Source organism: Prionailurus bengalensis, chromosome E4 (genome assembly GCF_016509475.1).
Source record: "Prionailurus bengalensis isolate Pbe53 chromosome E4, Fcat_Pben_1.1_paternal_pri, whole genome shotgun sequence".
Taxonomy (NCBI): Eukaryota; Metazoa; Chordata; class Mammalia; order Carnivora; family Felidae; genus Prionailurus; species Prionailurus bengalensis.
The window spans coordinates 54,435,806-54,457,089 of NC_057360.1; the positions used below are offsets into that span (position 1 = coordinate 54,435,806).

Consider the following 21,284-nt stretch of genomic DNA (forward strand, 5'->3'; position numbering starts at 1 on the left):
AGCAATAGCTTGAATGGACTTCCTACCGGGAATCTGTGGTCAAATGCTGACTAATGCCAGATCAACTTGAAGATTTCAGAGCCATTATCAAATACCTAATTTCTCTGTCATAGTCTTAGAATTAAGCCAAGCCAAGAAGTTCACCTTACTACTCGCAGCTGTAGTAGGATCTTATTTACTTGATATGAATAAAATAGAGCTCTATGAGAAAGAGCACACATTAATTTCACCTTCTAATATCCATATGACTTATAAGGTTCCCTTCCAAAGGAAAAAAAAATGACACTCATATTTTAACTAAGTATCAGACCAACCCAACTTTCTTGTAAGGGTGTGAATCACTCTGAAGAAGGAATGTTGCACCGTCCACCCTCATAGCCATTTAGGTTTTTTGAGATGATGTTACGGACGAGGATTACTCTTCGACTACACGGTAAAATGGGTGGGACTACAGGGAAACATGAAAGCTAAGTTTCATGTACAAGGTCATTTGTCTCTTACTTAGAGCTGCCTCAATTCATTCTTCTGAGAAGCAGAGTATATTTCCACTCTACTGCCTGACCTAAGAAAGAGAGGCAAGCCTGACGACTGGGTAGAGAGAGGTATTCTGCATTCTGGTATGAGCCTCCAGGGGGCAATTCTCCTTTCCCTCATTTCTCAGTGGAGGACAGAATCAGATATTTGCACCATTGTTAGCCATAGATACCACACTCAACACAAAACGAGACACTGCAAGTATTTCTTCTAACATTCTCAGGGTGTTCTTCCCCTTCCTAACTTTCTTTACACTCATCTTTAGTCCCACCCTGCACCATCCCTCTCACAAGACTGGAATATCTGAGAGGTGGAATCAGTCCAGATATGGATGTCAGAAGGCTCAGTTTCTAGTCTTCTCTCTTTCTACCAAACTGTTACCCTGAACAAGCCACTTAATCTCGCTAAGTTAACTCAGCTGTAAAAGGCAGATGATAATTTGTGACTTCATAAACTTTCACTGCACAAATATCATGTATTATTAGAAGAAGTACTTAAATGTAGAGAAATCGTGGAAGGGAGTCATTTTGCATGTGATTTCAGTGAACACAGTCAGAAGAAAATGATTCATCAACAAGCACAATTACTCTCAGGCGTCTTCACTCAAAACTGGCCATGTGGTTCCATGACCTTCTAAAGGAAAAGATGGAAAGCCATCTTTACTCCCTTTCAATTCCTCCTCTCCACTTCTACCATTTTAACACTGAAAAAGGATAATTGGGAAGGTACCTTCTCCCCCTCCCCAAAAAGGACCCTGGGGCCTTTGCCTCCTGGCCTAACCTCAGGGATTTTGCTTAAACTGATTTAAGAAGGTGGGCTGGCTTGACATCAACCTTGGAAATTACAAGGATTTCTGCTTCTCTTTCCTTGGACGACATCTCAGCATTCCTCACACAACAGTTTGGTACCTCCCTCTTTTCCTGGTCCCCTATACTTACCCAAACCCACACCCTCAAGACAAACATGCAGAGTGGGAAGCACCTCTCGGAAGGGGACTCCATCTGCTCTACAAACAGAATGCCAGTCGGACATAATGTGGGAGCAGCAGGCTACTGTCTGGGGAAGACACCATAGCGGCTGGTGGACCCCAGGAGGCTGAAGCACAAGAAGGCACAGGATTCTCTCCAGTGCACAGCCTGGAACCTGGGAGGGGGAGCGGGGAATGTTGTAAACCACAGCCCTTACACCATTCCTTAAAGATCGGATGATGGTATTCCAGACTGCAAAGCAATAGCAAAACCTGAATAAAAGGGCCCTCTCTTTCCATTTCCCAGACAGGCCCTCATTATGCACACAAGTGTGACCCTCCTCTCTCCGTGTGTCCCCAAGTTCTTAGAAGTTGGTTAAGTGATAACCATACCAATTGAAAGAGATCATCACAGGAAAGGGAAAAATCTTTTTCTGGAGGCTCAAAACCAGAGAATGACCTTCATATCTGCTATAAGTTGCTGTGATTTTAGGAAGATCATTTAATCTCTGCAAAACACAATTTCTTCATCTGTAAAATTGGGAAGAAAATGTGACTTATTTAAGTCATACAATTTTTTTTGAAAATCAATTCAATAACAAGTAAAAACTACTTTTAAATAAAAAGCATTAAATATTACTAAACACCAAGTCTCCTACATATAGATTAATTCAACTTAAGAAGCCTACAGTTGCAAAAGCACAACACGACTTTAGAAAATCATCAGTGTTGGGACACCTAGGTGGCTCAGTCGGTTAAGCGACCGACTCTTGATTTTGGATCAGGTCAGGATCTCACAGTCTGTGAGACTGAGCCCCACAGTGGGCTCTGCTCATGAAAACAACTTGGGAGTCTCTCTCTCCCTCTCTCTGTGCCCATCTCCCATGTGCATGTGCTCTCTCTCAAAAATAAAAAATAGAACATCTTCAGAGTTAATATCTGAAAAAGCCAAAAGATGGTTCTACATTATTTGTCCCTATATCGATGTACCCATAATTCTTTCTTCCCACATGTCTATATCTTGGTATGAATCTCTCTGTCTCCAAAGGCAGCATGATGAAGTAGAAAAGTACACTGCATTTAAAGGTACAATACCATAATGTAAATCTTAAAACCATTATTTTCAGTTTTGTTGTCTTGTAAAAAATAATGTCTAGAATCAGGGTGATGATCCTAGACCATCTACCTCCAGAACTGCTTGTGTGCTAAATGAGAGACATCTAATTATGCCTCTACCTTGTTCCCTCTCTCTCTCTCTCTCTCTCTCTCTCTCTGTCTCTCTGATTCTGCTTCTGTCTCTGTCTCTCTACCTTGTCTACCTCTTCCTCATTATCCTTTATCCTTTTCCACCTCTGTCTTTCGTATTTTCCTGTCCAAAAGATAGAATTAAGTTATATTTCTAGATTTTTTTATTGAATAACTAAATTAAGTTGCTTTTTATTATCACCATCTTCTCTGTTTCTGGTTTGAGTCTGTTAAATGTGCTAGAGTAAATCCATTTCATGATTCTTGGGTCTCTCTTTCATTCCAGAAAATACACCTTTCCCACCACCTCTGAAAATTGTCTCCAACTTAATGAGGCAATGTGGAGAAGAGACATAGGGAAGATTATACATTGGAGGCTTGGCTCTGTCACTCACGAGCCAGGTAAGTTCTATCCCCTCTTGGAGGTTCAATTTTCTCATTTATAAGATGGGGGTAACACTATCTCATAAGAGTAATGGGGGAATTAGATCAATTAAGATGCCATGTAAAACAAATGGCATAATCCCTGGTTAAATGGTGAGTGCACAATAAAGAGCAGCTTCTATTATGTTAAAACTAAAAAATCAGTTCTATGCATTAACGACACCAAGGATAACATTAATAATGGTAATTTGGGGAGAGAATGGGATACTACCCATGAAACAGCTTGGAGATGCAAATCTCTAAAAAGTGCCAGACACGTTTTCTTAGTGCTTTGTACGTGTTAACCCATGTAATCCTCACAACAATCATAGGAAGTGGGTGCCATTATTATTCCAGCTAAAGGTGAGGGAACAGAAGAGACTTATAAGAGTGGTTCCCTCGTTTCCTTAGATTATCACAGCTAGTGAGTGGTTGATCCAAAATTGAAACCCATGTAATCTAGTTCCAGAGCTGTGCTGTAAAGCATCTTTCAAAATCACGTGCCTCCAGGAAAGACGGCATCTTCTAGACCAGCTGGTATGTTGCCAGTAATTTGTTACCAGGAATAAAGTACAGAAGTCTGCTGGTTACTCTCTTTTTAATGGAAAGGAGTGTAGTTGCATTTACAAAATTCACTGGTCTTGGTCACCACATCTGCATTTCCTCTCTAGTGTAGGAAGGAGAGCAGCGCAATCCAAGCCAAAGCTTTGGAAGCTGCTTATGCCCTGGACTCATCTGTGGTACGTGCACATCACCTATCAACATCAGCATCCTTGTCGTCACCACCACCACCGATATCATCGCTCCCGTGATAATATTACTTATTGATCACTATCTGACAGGCACGCGGCCATTCTTCACGTATGTTTTCTGAATGTGTTGCAGTAGAAGAAAATGTTGAAAACCACTGAGCTACACCATTCCAGATGCAGACATAAAGCCGTTCCCATGATTCTACCACTGATGACGCCACCACTGACCTTGGAAAGGAAAGAGGAATGGCTGTAACGTTCGCTGACATCTACCTTGTGTCAAGCATCGGACAAGACACTTTACGTATGTAATCTTACTTAATCCTGAACACAACCTAAAATACAAGCATTAGAGTTATTTTAATCCCAGTTTTACAGTGAAGGAAACCACAGCTTGGAATGGTTAAGTGTCCTTCCTGAAGATCACAGGGTTTCTACATTATGGCTTCAGGAGTAGAACCAGACCCATATTACTCTTTTGAGCCATCCCTTTAGGAGAGTTTCATCATTTCCTAAACTAGATTTTTTTTCCCACTATAATATAAGCTCTCTCTTTCGGCAGGAGCCCCCAAAGAACACTAGCTTGGGCATCAGAAACCCCAAGTTCTAGCCCTGTTTTTACAACTCCTAAGTTGTGTGACTTTCAGCAAGTTGTTTACCCCTTAATATAGTTTCCAGCTCTAACTCCCACACTCTATGATGTCCCTAGAAACAGACAGAAGATACCCGCTGCCACTCATATATCAGTTCTGATCACAAGCTTTTTCTCTGCCCTTGGAAGAGAAGATTACAGAGAGGGGCCCACTGCCTAAGTGAGCTTGTTGACCAGAATATCAGACCAGGGTGGCGAAGGCAAAGGCAAAGGCAAAGGTTGGCTGGGGAGTGTGAGAAAGTCGTCCACCTTGCAGCTGTCCCTGCCTGAATGGTACCACAGATAAACAAGAGTCCCCCTCCAGAGATCTCTGCTGGCACCTTGTCTTCATTCCTTTCTGAAAAAAAAATTCATATCTTTGTGAAGAATGTATTGCCTTCTACACACAACTGCCAAAAACCCAACTGTAGGCAAAATCCATCTGAAAAAATCCCTTAACCGCTTTGATTCAGTTCTTAAACGAGATTAGTTGTTGGAAGGTCACCGAGAAGCCATCTACTGCACACTGCAGCTTGGGGTTTCAAAGCTTTCAGTACTAAGGGAATCTCCGTGCTTGATGTCCCTTCTCTCCAGGCCGTTTAATCAATGAATCAACAAACAGTTACTGAGCAAGGCTTCCCTGGGGTCTGCAGGTCACCTCAGATGTACCTCTCCGGTTCAATAGCAGGAGGAAGAAAAACAGATTTTTCTGACTCCTCTTAAACTTTCCATTTATAAAATCAGAGCTCGCATGAAAGGACCATGGGTCTCCTGTTCTTTTTTCTCTTCCTTGAACGTTGATGGTTCACAAAGAACAATAAAATGCTATATAGTTGAGATAATATGTAAGAGATAACAGGAAGGAAGGAAGGAAGGAAGGAAGGAAGGAAGGAAGGAAGGAAGGAAGGAAGGAAGGAAAAGGAAAGGAAAGAGAGAGAGAGAGAGAGAGAGAGAGAGAGAAAGAAAGAAAGAAAGAAAGAAAGAAAGGGGAAGGAGGAAGGAGGGAAAGAGAGAGGAGAGAGGGAGGGATAGAAAGAGGGAAGGAGGAAGGGAAGGAAGGGAAAGAAAGAGGGAGGAAATAGAAGGAGGGAAGGGGGAAGGAGGAAAGAAAGGAAAGGAGAGAAGGAGGAAAGAGAGAAGCAGGTGCTTAGGTTTCAGGAAGGTCAAAGGACACAGTGACCGTGCACACAGTCCTCTCAAGAAATGTCTCCTTAGTAGCACATAACCTCCATGTTTGCTAGCCTGTCAATTATTACTGCTCTTTAGTGCATATAATTATCTGCCACTAGTTTTAAGCTTTTAGGATTGATGTAATTATGAGTCTCTTATACCTTTAAGTGTCCTTCTGTTCTCGGCTCTAGCAACAGGATCCTAGACCAAATGTGCATGTTGCCTCAATACCCAAAGCATCAGAAATCTTAAATTAAAAAAATAATAATAATTTTCTTGAATAATTTGCACAGAAATAAAAAAAAACCGCAGTAATAAAATACTACTTTCAGCTTTTGGTAAATGTTATCTAAAACACTACACTGTGCTACAAACTGAATCACCACATCCCAAGTGATGACAACTTAATGTAGCGCACAATTGTAGAGAAAGACCAACTTAGGGTGTTAATACTGTCTTTCTCTGGCCCAACACTAATAGCAGGATTCTATTTAGGCATACGCTTCCTCAATTAAAAAAAAATAAGGAAACTAGCAACAGCTTATTGGACACTTACTATGTGCCAGATGTGATAGGATCTTCTTTAACCTTTTCCTTCACCTACTGCTGTGTATTACTATCTTCAATCTACAGATGAGGGTACAGAAGGTCAAACACATGAAGTAACAAATCCTAAGCAGAGTGAGGTCCAGAGAAAAGACCGCAACCCAGGTCTGACTCCAAAGATTTTGCCACCAGCCACTTTATTCTTATCCTTCGACTAGGAGAATCAAGGCCAGGAAAAGTAAGAACAATGTATTTTTAATTATAATTTACCCAAAACCCTATTTGTGGTTTCTACATCCGCTTTGAAATTGCACCCTTTTCCCTCAGCATGAAATACTAGAATCTCTTCTTTCATTTATTTTTGATAAGCAAAGCTAGTATTAGAATAGTAAACCGTGAGGTCACAGCTAACCATGACATTCTGAAGAATTCTTCAGTCTAAGCATGCAGTGAGGCATTCCAACGTCTTAAAAAGCTTAATTTTTTTTTAAATAAAGCTTAAATATAAGCATTATGTTAACACAGGTTTAAAGAAACCTCCAGTTCACTAGATAAAACTCTTTAGCGTATATAGAGGGGCTGATGCTCTTACATCCTCCTGAGACTCTAAATTACACACCAGGGCTTTTTCACGTGTGGACTGGGCTATCAAAGTGGAGGCAGTAATAGACAAATCAACACCTGAACTTCCATTACTCCGTATGACATCTGTACATGTGCCATTATGCATCTATTCAGAAGTATCCGTATGTGAAAAGGAGGTAACATATAAACACAGCATTATCTTTTATTCTGGGAGGAGACGATTATGTGTACCACCTGCGTGTGGCAGGAGGTGTGGCTCCAGAGACCAGTTCAGGTCTGTTTCACCTTGAGACTCGACACACCTAGAGACAAGTCTTTTGCTTAAAGTGCCTGTGGGTGCCCGTGAATCTCCAACGCAGCGACTGAGCCCCCTCGTTCCTACACACTGGTCTGCCCTCCAAATCTGGCTTCTAAGGCTCCCCCTCCTCCCCCAGCTTTCATAGCTAGAGTTTCGTCTTTCATTTTCTTTTAATAAGCATAGCTGCTATCAGCACACCGGATGAGCCACGAGGTTAACACTTAACCCAGGTACAGGTCGTTAGTATTTCTTGGTGGGAGGCAAGTCTATGAATATACTAATTTTCACATACAGAAACCATCTCTACCAGAGAAATGCAAACGGTATTGTTCAACTTGGTCCTTGTCGAGCCCGGCCAAGGTCTGCGTGTGGCTGAGATCCCTGAAGTTAGGCACAGTACAGCTCCCGGGATCTGCATGTGCTCATTACCACACTGCAGAAGTTGCTTCTGAAGCAAATAACAGTTTTCAGAAAGATCGAGGTTACAAAATAATCTAGAGACTTGGGCAGGGAGAGAAAAGACAACTGTATCACAGAAAAGCTAAGGAACAAAATGACCTATTCCTCTTACATCAAAGCTTGAGGACTCCTAGCACACAATTAGCATGACCTTCCACGAAGGGAGCCCTGGCATACACAGATTTCCTTTTTTGTTTCTAAAATAAAGGTACTTACCAGTGAAAATCCATAAGTCACCACACTGTGCTCGGGACTGCACCGGCCACCCTCCTCCATGGAAGCAGAGCGTGGGACCTGCCAAGTTTGTGAAGACATCTACTTGGGTTGATTGGAAAGAGGTGTGTGGGGGTGGGGGGTGGTGGGGAGAAAAGAAAGACTTTCCCTTTAAAACTGAACAGAAGCAGATACCACATCACATGACCTTTTACCGTAATTTCTATTAAAATCATTTCATGTCTGGTTGCCTCTGCTCTCCTGGCTCATTTGTATTGTTTACAACAAGTCATTGCACTGGCAGTTAGTGGTGGCCGAATCCATGGTTACCCGTTTTTACATTCACTAGTTAAATGGCATGCAGTTCTGCTGTGGCTTTCAGGGAGCAAGCTCTTAAGAAACCACAATCCAGCTATCAATCAGACTAATCTGAGAGAAATTAATCTTATAAACATAAGTATTGGCGCATATTAAAAATTGATAGAAAGGGGGCACGGGCTTTTATTGGTTGGAGTGACGAAAGTGGACAAGCTAAGATTTCACTTAGAGTCTCAGAGTATTCAGTCTGTGGTCTACATCTGACAGCCGTTCACGTTGTGCATCTAAAAATCTTTCAAGGGTAATACGACCCCCCTTTAAAACAAGTCCTGCACCCCCTCAAAATTTTGTGAGCATTTATTTCAGGTGAATGCTCTTAGGATCTAAAGAGCACCCAAATACAGGTTTAACCACGGCTGCAATCCCAGCAAAGTAACTTAAACACATACATGCAAGACAGTAAAATACCAAACAGACAGCACTGGGTAGGATTCAATTAAGACAAAAACCTCGGTGGAATGCTCTTTACGAGTAAATTAGAACTGCAAACTAATATGTTTTATTGAGAGCAAGAACGATACAAATTCATTCTATCGTCTGTGAATTTACGTGGTTAATTCTTTAAAAACATTCCCCACAGCAAACTTGTTTCTCGAGATGGACATGACCAACAATTATCATTGCTAATAAAAATTTAGAAGTTTTATAGTTTAATGCCCACAGTAATTGTCCCACAAGTAACATCTAAATGCTAAATGAGAACAGCAAATAGTTAAAGCTAACATATTACAACCCCATCTACTGCAAAGTCACTGTATCAGAAGCTAGAATTGATTTGTTTCCTCAGAACGAATTGAAAATGAACGTAACACAACGTCGGAAAAATCCCTCCTGCACTGCTAATCGGATATTGTATAATGGTTGATTGCAGCTTTGCCCTGTGCTATTGCTGCCTAAATCATACATACTTACACGTTCTGGGTTCTTCCAAGAGTTTGGTGCAGTTTCAAGGACAAATGTCTTAAGGAAGCCTCTCTACTGTGCAGCAGGGAGCCTAGCTCGGATCTGATGACAAGAGAACAGTGCTAAATCTGACAACAGAGAAGGAAACTTCCTGCGTGAAGAAGAGATCTTGGAAAGTCTCAGGGTGAAAAAGGCTGCTTTAACTGTGCTGGTTGATTTGCTCCCTGGTTGTATATACACAGTAGCAGCTGATCTGTGTTTGCAGCCCTGCAGAAAGGAACCTTTACTGAAAACCAGTGGCATCACATTTCAGCGGAGCTGGTGCCGAGTTCTGGAGAGGAGAGCAACCTTTGACAACTTCACACAATTCAACCCAGCCGACTTACCACAGGTCGGGGACGAAAAGCGTCCCCCCCGCTGGGTTTCATCACGGGTATGTTAGCGCAGTTCCTGGGAAACCAAACACCGTTACCAACTGGACTCTGGCCACCGTGTGAGGTATTCTCTGGACTTATCTTCAACAGAGCCTCTATCTCTGCTGTCCCTACCTACCGTGGACCGTATTGTCACAGAACGGCTTCTAAATGCATCCCAGGTTTTAAAGTGCATCTCCTTCTGTTTCTTACAGAACCCTTCGAATCCACGGTGTGTTGCTAATCTTGGCCAGGTGACATTCTTCTGATGTCCCTCACAAATAAGCTGAGGGGGAAAAACACAGGATAGGGTAGGGTGGTAATTCATTCTGCATTCTGCTTCCCACTTCAGAGACTGGAGCTTTAACATGACTGTTTTGTTGGAGGCCATTTTGTGACCGTTCATTACAAATTGGGCACGGCTGCAAACTTCACTTGGTAGAAGCCCCTAGTGAGGCTCTGTCGTGAGGCTACAGGGACACTGAGAGGAAGCGAGCGATGAAGGACGTGGAATCTGCTGTTCAGTAGTGGAGTTATCTTCTCTACCACCCTTACTAGAGAAAAGAATGGAGATTCTAGACGTTGCTAACTCTACGAGTGAAAGCAAGAGGGTGTAAGAGACAGAAAGAGTGAGGAAGAGGGAGAGAGAGACACTGACTTACTACCGGTTGCTGTAACAAACTTAATCCAAGGCACTGGTTAACCACTTGGTTATCTGTGTGTTTCTTGCTGCCCTTCTTCTGCCTCCTGTCCCTATGACAAGTCTAGGCTGTGGTATATTACATGGTATTTTCTCTCTATTGTGCGTTTTACTTCAAAGGGCAGAAATCAGAACTGACAGTTTAACAAAAGGCCACATTAAATGTGTCAGGAGGCATAGGGAAATGCTCTCCTACTTATCTGAAAGCCAGTCCAGGGGCTGCCTGGGCAACTGGTGAATTATCCAAGGCCTTTGCTATTCATTTTGGCCACTCTGTTGTTCAAATATAATATTGCCCTGACATTTGAGAGCCCACATAATGTAATAAAAGAATCCGGGCTCTGGTGCCGGGTGGATTTAGCTCCTTATCCTGACCCTGCTACTTCCTACCTGCATGAGGTTGAGAGTTACCTAAAATCTCTGAACGTTTCCTCATCTATGAAATGGCAACAGTATAGCTACCGGAGGAGATTGCTGTGAAGAGGTAAAAGATAACACATGTCAAGGGCTCACTACAATGCCTGGCATGCATGCATTTACAAACATTTACTGAGCCTCCTCTGGGAGACAAGCACACTGCCACACACTGCAGGGGGGGGGGGTGGTAGCCACAAAGTCAACTGAGACATGGTCCCTATTCTCTAGGGCAGTCTACAAGAGCTCCCTCTTTCTTCCATCCTTCCTGTAGTTTGCATCATCTCTATCACAAAGCAGAAAAACATTTTCAAATACTTTTCTCATTTGGTCCTCATAGCAGTCTCAGGAGGCAGATGAAGCTATACCCAATTTGCAAATGGGAAAACCACAGCTTAAAGGAGTGAGGGTCACACAGCTAGGAAACGGCAGCCTGAAAGGCAGCCCAAGTTCCGACTCTGTTGCGTACTCTTCAGAGTATGTATACGAATTTGCCACAGAGCATTCATTTGTTTTCATACTTCTATATTATACCCTTATCCTTATTGTACTATTTCTTGCATATAGATTGTACTTCCCTAAAGGTCTACATGGACAGACTGTACCTTAAAATCACCTTGTATTCTCCGACAGATGTACCATGATACTAAGCATACTATGTATTTAAATTTTTTCCTAGATTTACTTTTTTTAATGTTTATTTATTTTTGAGAGACAGAGTGCGAGTGGGGGAGGGGCAGAGAGAGAGGGAGACACAGAATCTGAAACAGGTTTCAGGCTCCGCACTGTCGGCACAGAGCCTAACGTGGGGCTTGAACTCATGGACCGTGAGATCACGACCTGAACCGAAGTCGGACGCCTAATTGACCGAGTCAGCCAGATGCCCCCAAATTTTCCCATATTTAAAAGAAACTCGAGCTGAGTCCACTTTACTATCTCTAATCAACGTCACGGAAAGATAGAAATCCCCAAAAAATAACGATTTAGAGGTTACTTGTGGCCTTCCAGGACTCATGCCATCTATGTTTTCAATTATTTCCGAATAATTATATACATGCCAAAGTTTTCAACATTGCCTCATAATTAAACCACCCAAAGATCTCTCTCTTCATATATATTCTGTGCATTGAATTTTCATAAAAGCGATGAAATATTTACTGTTAATTTCAAACTTGATCCCAAGACGTTCTGATTTCTAGGTTCACTTCAGTTTCTAGGTTAACAGATCACAAAGTATAGAATTCCATTGGTCATTATCTTGTGAATCAGAGCAGAGCATTGGGCAAGTCTCAGGTAGAATCCAAGAAAATTGTCGGATCTGTTTTTTTTAGTATAGTACCTATACCAACAGCCCAAATTTCTTGAATCATTGTCTATCTACTGCTTCATTTTATGCTTTAAAATGCAGTCCAATTCTGATGGAAGAATTGGCTAGACATTTATCAGTGAATCATACATAAAATAAAAATACTTTTGAAAGACATCTATATAGTATCTAGAGCTTGGAGTTCAAATCATGTATTATGTTAATTAGTTCTGTTGTATCCTGGAAATCTTTTTTTTAATGGAATTTATATCATTATTACAAGTACTTACTGCCAAACAATGATTCCTTCAGCCTTAACAAAAATCCAGGAAATTCAGATTATTATCAACATCATGGCAGAAGTGCAAATGACAGGCTGTGTTTGAGACAAGGAAAACAATTTTTGAATGTTCTCTTTCTGTTTCCAGAGTCATTCATTTTTCTAGACAAGCTGTGGCCATCAGCAAGAGAAAGTAAATATGCTCCCTAGGTACTGACATTGTATATGTTAAAATATGCCATGTTCAACTGTCCAGCTGCATACTATTTCCTGCTTCCTCCCTAAACACAGTAATATGAAAAGTACCTACCACAGTTCGAGACTACAGTGAGCAAGAAATATGCCTACTAAAGACCACCCCGGAGCCAAAAATTGGCCTAGGACTCTGTCAAACCTGGGTTGACCCAATGACTTTTCCTCACCGCATAAAACTAAATATAGGGTTTTTTTTTAATGTTTATTCATTTTTATCTTGAGAGAGAGAGAGAGACAGAGAGAGAATAAGCAGGGGAGGGGCAGAGACAGAGGGAGAGAGAGAGAATCCCAAGAAGGCTCCGCACTATCGGCGCAGGACCTGACGTGGGGCTCAAACTCAGGAACCACAAAATCATAACCTGAGCCGAAGTCAAGAGCCAGACGCTCAACCACCCAGGCGCCCCCATAAAACTAAATATAGTTTTCAAGAGCTTTTATACCCATGAATCTCACTCAACTCTCACAGCCAACTTGTAGACAGATATTTCTATTATTTACCTTTTTACAGGCTAGACAAATTCAGAGAATTTAATGATTTCACAAGACCATACAGGCAATAAATGACCCAGAAAAATGTTAAAATGGATGCTCTAATTTGTAAGTATTCCCACACAACTAACATCCTGTACTTTCCCTTCAGGAAGAATGTGCATACATTAGTTTCCCCCTTTTTCCTTGTGGTTTCTCATCCAATGAACAATTAAATGCAGACCAGACTTACACACACACACACACACACACACACACACACACACACGTGTGTGTGTGTGCACATGCACTGCCTCTCTCTTCTATCTTCATATGCCTTCCATCTTCACTTCTCCCACTTCTTGGCCAATTACTTCAGAGAATAATTTTTCTCTCCATTTTTCTTCACTCTTCTGCCTTTCAGTGCATTTGGGTGTCAAAAAACAAATCTTATCACAGGTGATAAACTTAGAAAGAGTGCTAATGCTACACTCTTCCAAGGGAAAGAAAAGCCATATACTTCGCAAGCAGCCTCTAAAAATCCTGAAAGTTTCTAAAAATCCCTTTCACACACTCTGCAATAGTTTCCATCTATCTTCTTAACTTCCAGTTATATGTGTGTTTCTCTTAAACATCAACCCTCCAGAGTCTAGATAAATGATAAACTATCATTCAGTTTTATTGCCTTTATGTTATGTTTATCACTTGTATCATAATAGAACTCTTTTTCATATTTTTTCATCACTGATATACAATATTTCACTCCAATAAGTTAACATAGGCTTTTATAGTCTAGCCTAGGAAAGTAGTCAGCATTTAAGATTGTTTTATGTAGGGGAAAAAAGTGAGTTTTGAACAGCCAAGAATTGATCTACAAATGAAAAGTTTTTATGTAAACCCGAGCGTCCAAATTTTGTGAGGTTTTCATTTCAAACCACTGCACCTGAGCTCCTTTCCTACTCTACCTGCTAATTTTTCTGGTCATGGCAAAGGCCAGACTTCAGTAAATAATTAGTTTTATCGAATGGAAATAAACAGGAGTATAATTAATTGGTTGATTCATTACTAATCAATCACTTAATGCAGAATCACAGAAACGAAGTAAGGTGGAGACCATCAAGTCAAACCCCTTCATCTGGAAATGAAGAACAAGAGTTCACTGGTCTTGGATAAAGAAGATAACCAGATCATACTAGAAACTATGCTCAGGACCATTTCAACCGATCCTTAGCTGAAGATCGATGTTCAGGCATATACACATTAGCGAAAGAAAGCAAATGTCTAAATGTGAGGATGTCTGATCCAAAGGATCATCAGGTATTATGTCCCGTTTCTACAACCTTTGGAAAATAAATGTTCATAGTAAATAGAAAATGAATTTCTAATCACTGAATTAAACTATTCATCTAAATAGCCAACTTTGGATTTCTCTCCACACATAATAACTTGGAAAAATATATAGCCTGTGTTTACTATAGCCACAGTCTCTAAGAAGAGCTATAACCCGCTAACAATTTTCCTGATTTATGTCTGAAAACATACAGGGCATGAAATGATTTCTGCAACCTTACGTTTTCCTCAAGAACACTGGTAGACAGAAGATATATTCCAAAAATCATGTTGGATTGCTTGTTAAAGCTCCTTTTTTAATAGAAATGTGTGATAAACAATTGTGCACTCCCTACCAAAAAAAAAAAGTCATTAGATTTTTCCCCATTAAGAAAGGAAAGAGAAAAGAGGAAGGGAGAAAAGGAAGAAAAGAGGAAGGGAAGGACGGAAGGAGGGAAGAAACTCTGATAAAAGGATCTATTTTCTTATAATGTTTATATTGTAAAAACTGACTGCCTTCTTAAGAAAGTGCAATAAATATTCTTCCAAAGAGCAGCTTGAGGATAATGTATGGTTATATACTGTAACTCACTGTACAAATGGAATTCTTGTTCTTAGTATTTAACATATATGGAAATTTGCTTTACAATCTATAATTGTGCTAATAAAAACAGGTATTTGTGAACATAAATTATACTGGTCATAAACTCAGCCTTATTAACCCAATATATCTTCGAGTGAGGTTGAATTTAAGCGGGCCGCTCTGGTAACACAGATATCTGGAAACAACTGCTTATTCTACTGCAGAAGTATCTATCAGAATCAGAATATGAAAGTTTTGCTACGCTTCATACAACGTTAACATCCTGAATCTGAATCTTCAAAACAATGACACGTGACTGTGCCAGATATGCATATTTGCCCAGTTAAAATAATTTGTGCAAGGGAAGTAAAACAGGCACATTTATTAATTTGCACCCTTCCTAGAGTCCCTTACAGGGTTATTTATTTCAGCGTGTGTGCCATCGGAAACAGCCATAAGCGTCCGTAAGTAAATAAGATATCTTTGGATCTCCAGTGTCCTGCACTTTATCACAGAGATTCCAAAGACATTCAACCTTTTTTTTTTTACGGTAACTATGATCATTCCCTTGTTTAAATCAACAAAGTATCCTTCGTAACAGAAATATAAGCAAAGGCCTGATTTAAAACTACTGATAGGGCACCTGAGCGGCTCAGTCGGTTAAGGGTCTGACTTCAGGTCAGGTCATGATCTCACAGTTCGTGGGTTCAAGCCCTGCATCAGGCTCTGGGATGACAGCTCAGAGCCTGGAGCCTGCTTTGGATTCTTTGTCTCCCTCTCTCCCTCTCTCTCTCTCTGCTCCCCGCCCCCCCCCCGCCCCCATACTTGCCCTCTGTCTCTTTGTCTCTCAAAAATAAATAAACATTAGGGGCGCCTGGGTGGCGCAGTCAGTTAAGCGTCCGACTTCAGCCAGGTCACGATCTCGCGGTCCGGGAGTTCGAGCCCCGCGTCGGGCTCTGGGCTGATGGCTCAGAGCCTGGAGCCTGTTTCCGATTCTGTGTCTCCCTCTCTCTCTGCCCCTCCCCCGTTCATGCTCTGTCTCTCTCTGTCCCAAAAATAAATAAACGTTGAAAAAAAAATTTAAAAATAAATAAATAAATAAACATTAAAAAAATGTAAAAAAAAACTATTGATGATTCTTCTTCAAAACTACAGGTTTTATACTGTATATAATGGCATAAATACACACTATTAAATACGTGTATAAGGTATACGTGTCAGAGGGAATATGGGAAGTGAGCTTTATACCCAATACAATGGAGGAGGTAAGCTATGGAGCTAGGGGGCTTTCACAACTGGAAATCATCAGGGTTGAGTAAATGAATGATATCTAATCTCCAAGAAAAAGAAAACTTCCCTAGCTTTGTGATCAAGACACACAGAGACTTAACATTATCACACTGTGCACTTCAGGAATTTTTATTTAAAGATTTGCAAAGGCCTCTCCAGCTACCTGAATCTGAACATCTAAAACCATCAGCCCGTATGTCTACATTCTATGTCAAAGGCCTGTGTTACTTCCTGCAATATCTCTTAAACAAGGGGCACATGGGCTTTGGCTCTCCTTTTGGGCCAACCACCATCATTGATTCCGACACAACGTACTCTTATAAATTAGACTCAAAACTAATCAAAAGAAAAGCATTCCAGAATGCTTTACAAAAGGGTTTACAAAAGCCCTTACACTCTCCTACAGGACCTCACCCCCACCCCCCCCCCCCCACTAGCATGACAGCGTGACGAACACGTAGAACTTATTCATAATTCCCTGCATGACTCCCTGATTCCTCAGTCCCACTTACTCTACCGGGATGGCAGTGTTAACCTAAAAACTGAACCGCAAAGTTCAATTATCTCACAGCTTTATAAACCCGACAACAAAGTGACAAGACAAAATTTCTTTGTTCGCACCGGGGCCGGGTGCATCATTTTGACTTTATAAAGATGCTTTAAAGGAATTTTTAAAAATCACAATGTTATAAAACTTGGTAATTATTACTTCAAAACGACAGATTCTATTGTTCGTGGAGAAATTTTCAGTTGGTTTTCTCACACCAGTGGTTCAACTGAAAAATTGACCAACTGCTCCCTGGAGAAAACAGAAGATCTGCATTTAAATGGAGATAGAGTATTTCCAAATGCACAGTACCTAGAAGGCAGATACTGTCAAGGTTTCTTAGCGAGAATAACTCAAATTGTATCAGGTACATCTCAATGCTGTGGTTATCTCCATTTGCATAGGGCTCGGTCTGTTTCCATCACATTCTTTCTCCTCTGTGCATTCTTTGTAACATTTGTCCCAAGAAGTTAACATTAAACCCTGCTCCATGGCAAAGCCCCACACTAACAACAAGCAATTACGACTGTACATATCATTTCTGATGTGTCCAGATAAAGACCACAGAAGATAGGTTGGCCAGAAATGTTAAATAATTGAAAAGGATAATGACTTAATAGAGTAGTAAGCTTAGTTTACAATGCAGCCAATTTAAAGCCATAAAAACACCGTGTAAAAATTTTATCTTGTGGTTGACCATTCCATATCCTATCTATTATTCAAAAGTATCTCAACCCTGTTTTTCTTCATTAATGTGGCTTTTGGCGTTTTCCTCAAAATCTTTGTGTTCCCGCGGTTTTCCAACAATTTGGAAACAAGTACAAAATTCCTCTGTGATATCATAAATTCACCTGACCAGGATAGCGAGCTCTTCAATGTCTAACTGAAATTAACTTTATAGACCAATCTGTAAGGCCAACAGAACTAAAGCTACTTGTAGCAACACATCTGTAAACAAAAGGAGAACCTCATAATAACCCCTTTTCCTGTGACACCCTAATCCAGGGATTTGTCTATATTAGAAAATGTCATGGGGCATCAGGAAAGTTTTGCCTTGAGTGTTCAGCTAAGGTGTGCACGGCACGTCTGTGAAGGAGAAAAAAAGAGACACTTAGGATCAATTTCAAACATAAGCCCATTATCACTGGCAGGCTCTTGCTAAAATTCTAGCTGCAACCAAAATGTCCCTGTCAACAAGGTTACAGAGAACGGCCCCAGATATTCTCAGCCACACTTTCCCCACCCTTCAGCTGTCTGCCGAGTTAGTTACACCTTATCTGGCTGTACCGCCGTCCTCACACTGATTCAAATTCAGAACTCGAAATGAAAGACGAAATATCTCGACGATCACTTAATATTGAAATACTGTTGCAGTAATAAGCGGTGCTCAGTTGGAGATGGGAACATGGTAGTCTCTTGGTAACCTTTTAATTTCTGGAAAAAATGGTACAGAATAAATTGAGTGGCACACACATGGAACCCTCATGGATCGATCTGCACTGTTTTGTTAAAGCACCACCCATCAGGAAGTGTGTTTGCTCCCCTTGCAATTCCTGTTAAAGAAGACCAGCAGGTTCCAGTACGCACCATGCACAAAGATTTAAAAGCTATTGTGACTCAGTAAAGAAAACAGATCATCTTCATCCACATTCATCGCCCCAGTCAATGCATAGTCTTACAAGCTATCGGACGCTATTCTCAGCATACACACATCTATGTAACATGAGTTTAAAGAGTTAGGAGAGTTGTGTCAGTACAAGTAACAGTCATGGGTAACAGACAAATGCGTGTTTGAAAGGTCATCTAGGCCTGTTTCGTGACAGACTTGACTCTTCATATCTATAGGACAAGAAGCCCCATCAATGTCACTTAACCTACATCAACGTTTTCGTGCACCTTACTTCTGTCGGCCGTTCCTCAGCCCAGATTTGAGAACTGTTTAAATTTCCCTCTCTTTCCCACAATGACAGGACTGTTTCTTAGGCTGGCTAACTCATTTTGATAACATCAAATCTACTGGACAGGGAAAAGGAAAAAAGAGCCCTGCCACTGTTCCCCAACCCCATTCCCTGCCTTCCCCTTGAGGACTTTTCTTCCTCTTTTTCTCTTGCCTGCTGCTTCTGAATTTGGGCATGTTCCAAACACACTCCCCTATTTGGTCTTTGGGCAGCGTGAGAAACAAAGGAGAGTTTTTCTTCAAAACTAGACCAAGTCATTCAGCTGCTCTGAAACACTTCAAAACATCCGCATGTCTCTTGATCCTGACTTAAAGTATTAAGCAGTGGTGTTTTGAAAGTGGTAGGAGGTCATGTGTGGACCTAACAGCTCCTCTCAACTCACATGCTGAGAATTTTTCCTTTTCCTTTCTTCTTCTTCTTCTTTTTTCTTTTTTTTCTTTTTTGTTAATTTTCTTTGTAAAGAGAGACAGAGAGAAAAGGTGCTATTTTCAACCTTGCCCCCTGGTTCAGGTTAGCAAAATCATGTGCTTTCTGTGTGTGCCTGTGTCTTATTGTACAGCCACTGGTCCTGCTACTACAACACAAACACAGCAAACGTGCCTCCCTAGTTTCAGCAGACCCATGTGGCGATTCACAACATAACCGAAGCAAGCACAATAAATAAACACATACATAATCATTCCACAGCACTGAGGCATGCGGGGGTTTCTCCCAGGCCCTTCCGGACTCTTCCAGAATTGCTCATTAAGATTCTGAAAGGGGGGAGGGGGGTGCAGCTAGGAAAAGGTTGCCGGAAGGGAGAAGAGAAGGGGAGGAGGGGGGATTTGCCCTCTGTGTCTTTCTCTCTCTGAGAATCTCCCATCACCAAACATGGAGGGGGTGGGGGTTGGGGGGGGGGGACTCTATCCTGCAGACGCTTCTGACATATTTGAGGGGGAGAACGGGGGTAGGTGGTTTGAAATACTTAAATGATGGTCGGGTGACCTCCGTGCAACTTCAGGGACTGCCTCCCTCGGGAAGGTGACCGGGATGGGGAGCCGGGAGGGAATGAGGCATAGAGGACAGGAGGAGAGACACCCGGGACCACGGCAGCAGCAATCACCAGAAGGATTTTCCAGCTCACGACAGCAGTCCTCAACTCCTGACACCACCCTCTCCCCCAACGACCCCTTCCCCATCGCCCCTCCCCCGCCAGAAGCCCGGAGGACTCACCCCAACCCCTGTCAGTCCAGTGCCCTAACTCTGCCCTCACTCTTTGCCACTTTCCCAAGCCTGAAGTCTCTATCCAGGGAGGGGGATGGGAGAGGTGTTTAAAGAACAGATCTCACTGACATTAGAATTCATCTGTGTCTCCGGCACACGCACGCTGACAGTTTTGCAGTCATGGCAAGGCAGGTCTACAAGAGATGGACGGTACTTATGGTTGTGTTATTGAGGGAGGGGTTGCTTTTTTTTTTTTTCTCCAAGAGACTCTAAACAAGTGAAGGGGGAAGGAGGTAGCAATAGCGATTTCCACCAGGACTGCAAATCAAGAATGCCCCAGATGCCAATGTCTGTCTCCAGATGTTGATGATAAGGATTTGGACCAGTTACCTTGGCAGGGTCAGAACTGCAGCAGCTTAACCAGGTGAGTCGTCGGGGATTTTAAAGAAGCCGAAGCCGGTTTCTTCGGCTACGAAAGTCTACAGAACCCCCATGCAGGAACATTGCACATCTTACACACGCCTCCTTTAACTGGGCTCCCGCGACCTCAGCAGGCGAGGGGGTGCTGGCCGGCCCGCCGGTGGCAAGGGCACGGCCACCCGCTCTGCCCCCGCGGGCGCGGGGCCGGCCTGGCCCCCGGGGTCCGCGTCGCGAGCGGCTGTGCACTCACCGAGCCGGGCTGCGAGGGGCAGAGGGGCGCCCGCGGCTAGCCGGAGCGCCGAGGCGCCTCCCTTTTCTCTTGGTAGCGTCGGTCCGCACTCCCTGTGACCCAGGACGTCATGATGCCTGTCTGTTTTCTCAATGATAACTTGGCAGAAGAAGACAGAGGCTGCCAGGTTCTCCTCGGGTGGTTACTTGGTATGTGCACGTTTCTGTTTGCATGCGTTTCTCGCTCCCTTTTTAAAAATAAATATCTGTGTTTAAAAAAAAAAATCCCCGGCACTGTCATGATTTGATTGCATTACTGCGTTGGCATCACTGACGCCTCTGGGTGTGTGTGTCTGTGTGTGTCTGTGCGTGTGGGGTTTTTTGCCCCTTTAAATCCTGCTGCTGCTGCCGCCGCCGCCGCCGCCGCCGCAGCCGCTGCAAACGGAAAGCAAGCATGCGTTCATCTTTTGTCTTTCATTTTACCTTCAGGGTGACATTCAGTGCCAACTGCTCCCTTTTGACCGTCGCCAATCCCCGCCTGGGCAAAATAAATTTTCAAAACGTGGGGGGAGGGGAAGGAACAGCCCCTCGGCCCGAGCGCGGGGCTCTCGATTCCTTCCGCTGGCGGACCCCCAGCCGCACCCGACCCACCTCCCGCCCCTGAAAAACCATTTTCCCGTCTACCCACCGGGCCCAGGCAGAGAACTGGCACCGAGACAGCGAGGAGCATCCACCCCGGCCCAGACACTCATGTTCGCGGCTCGCACTTGCTGACTTGCATCTCAG

The 21,284-nt window shown here is 42.5% G+C and overlaps 1 protein-coding gene across 1 annotated transcript in view; it reads right to left on the reverse strand.

The window, feature by feature from the left end:
- ESRRG (estrogen related receptor gamma) overlaps nucleotides 1-21,041 on the reverse strand; it is a 584,122-nt gene extending 563,081 nt beyond the window's left edge. The window contains exon 1 of the mRNA XM_043568378.1: nucleotides 20,241-21,041. The gene's annotated coding sequence lies outside the window, so the exon portion shown is untranslated. The remainder of the gene's footprint in view (nucleotides 1-20,240) is intronic.
- Nucleotides 21,042-21,284: the final 243 nt, after the last annotated feature.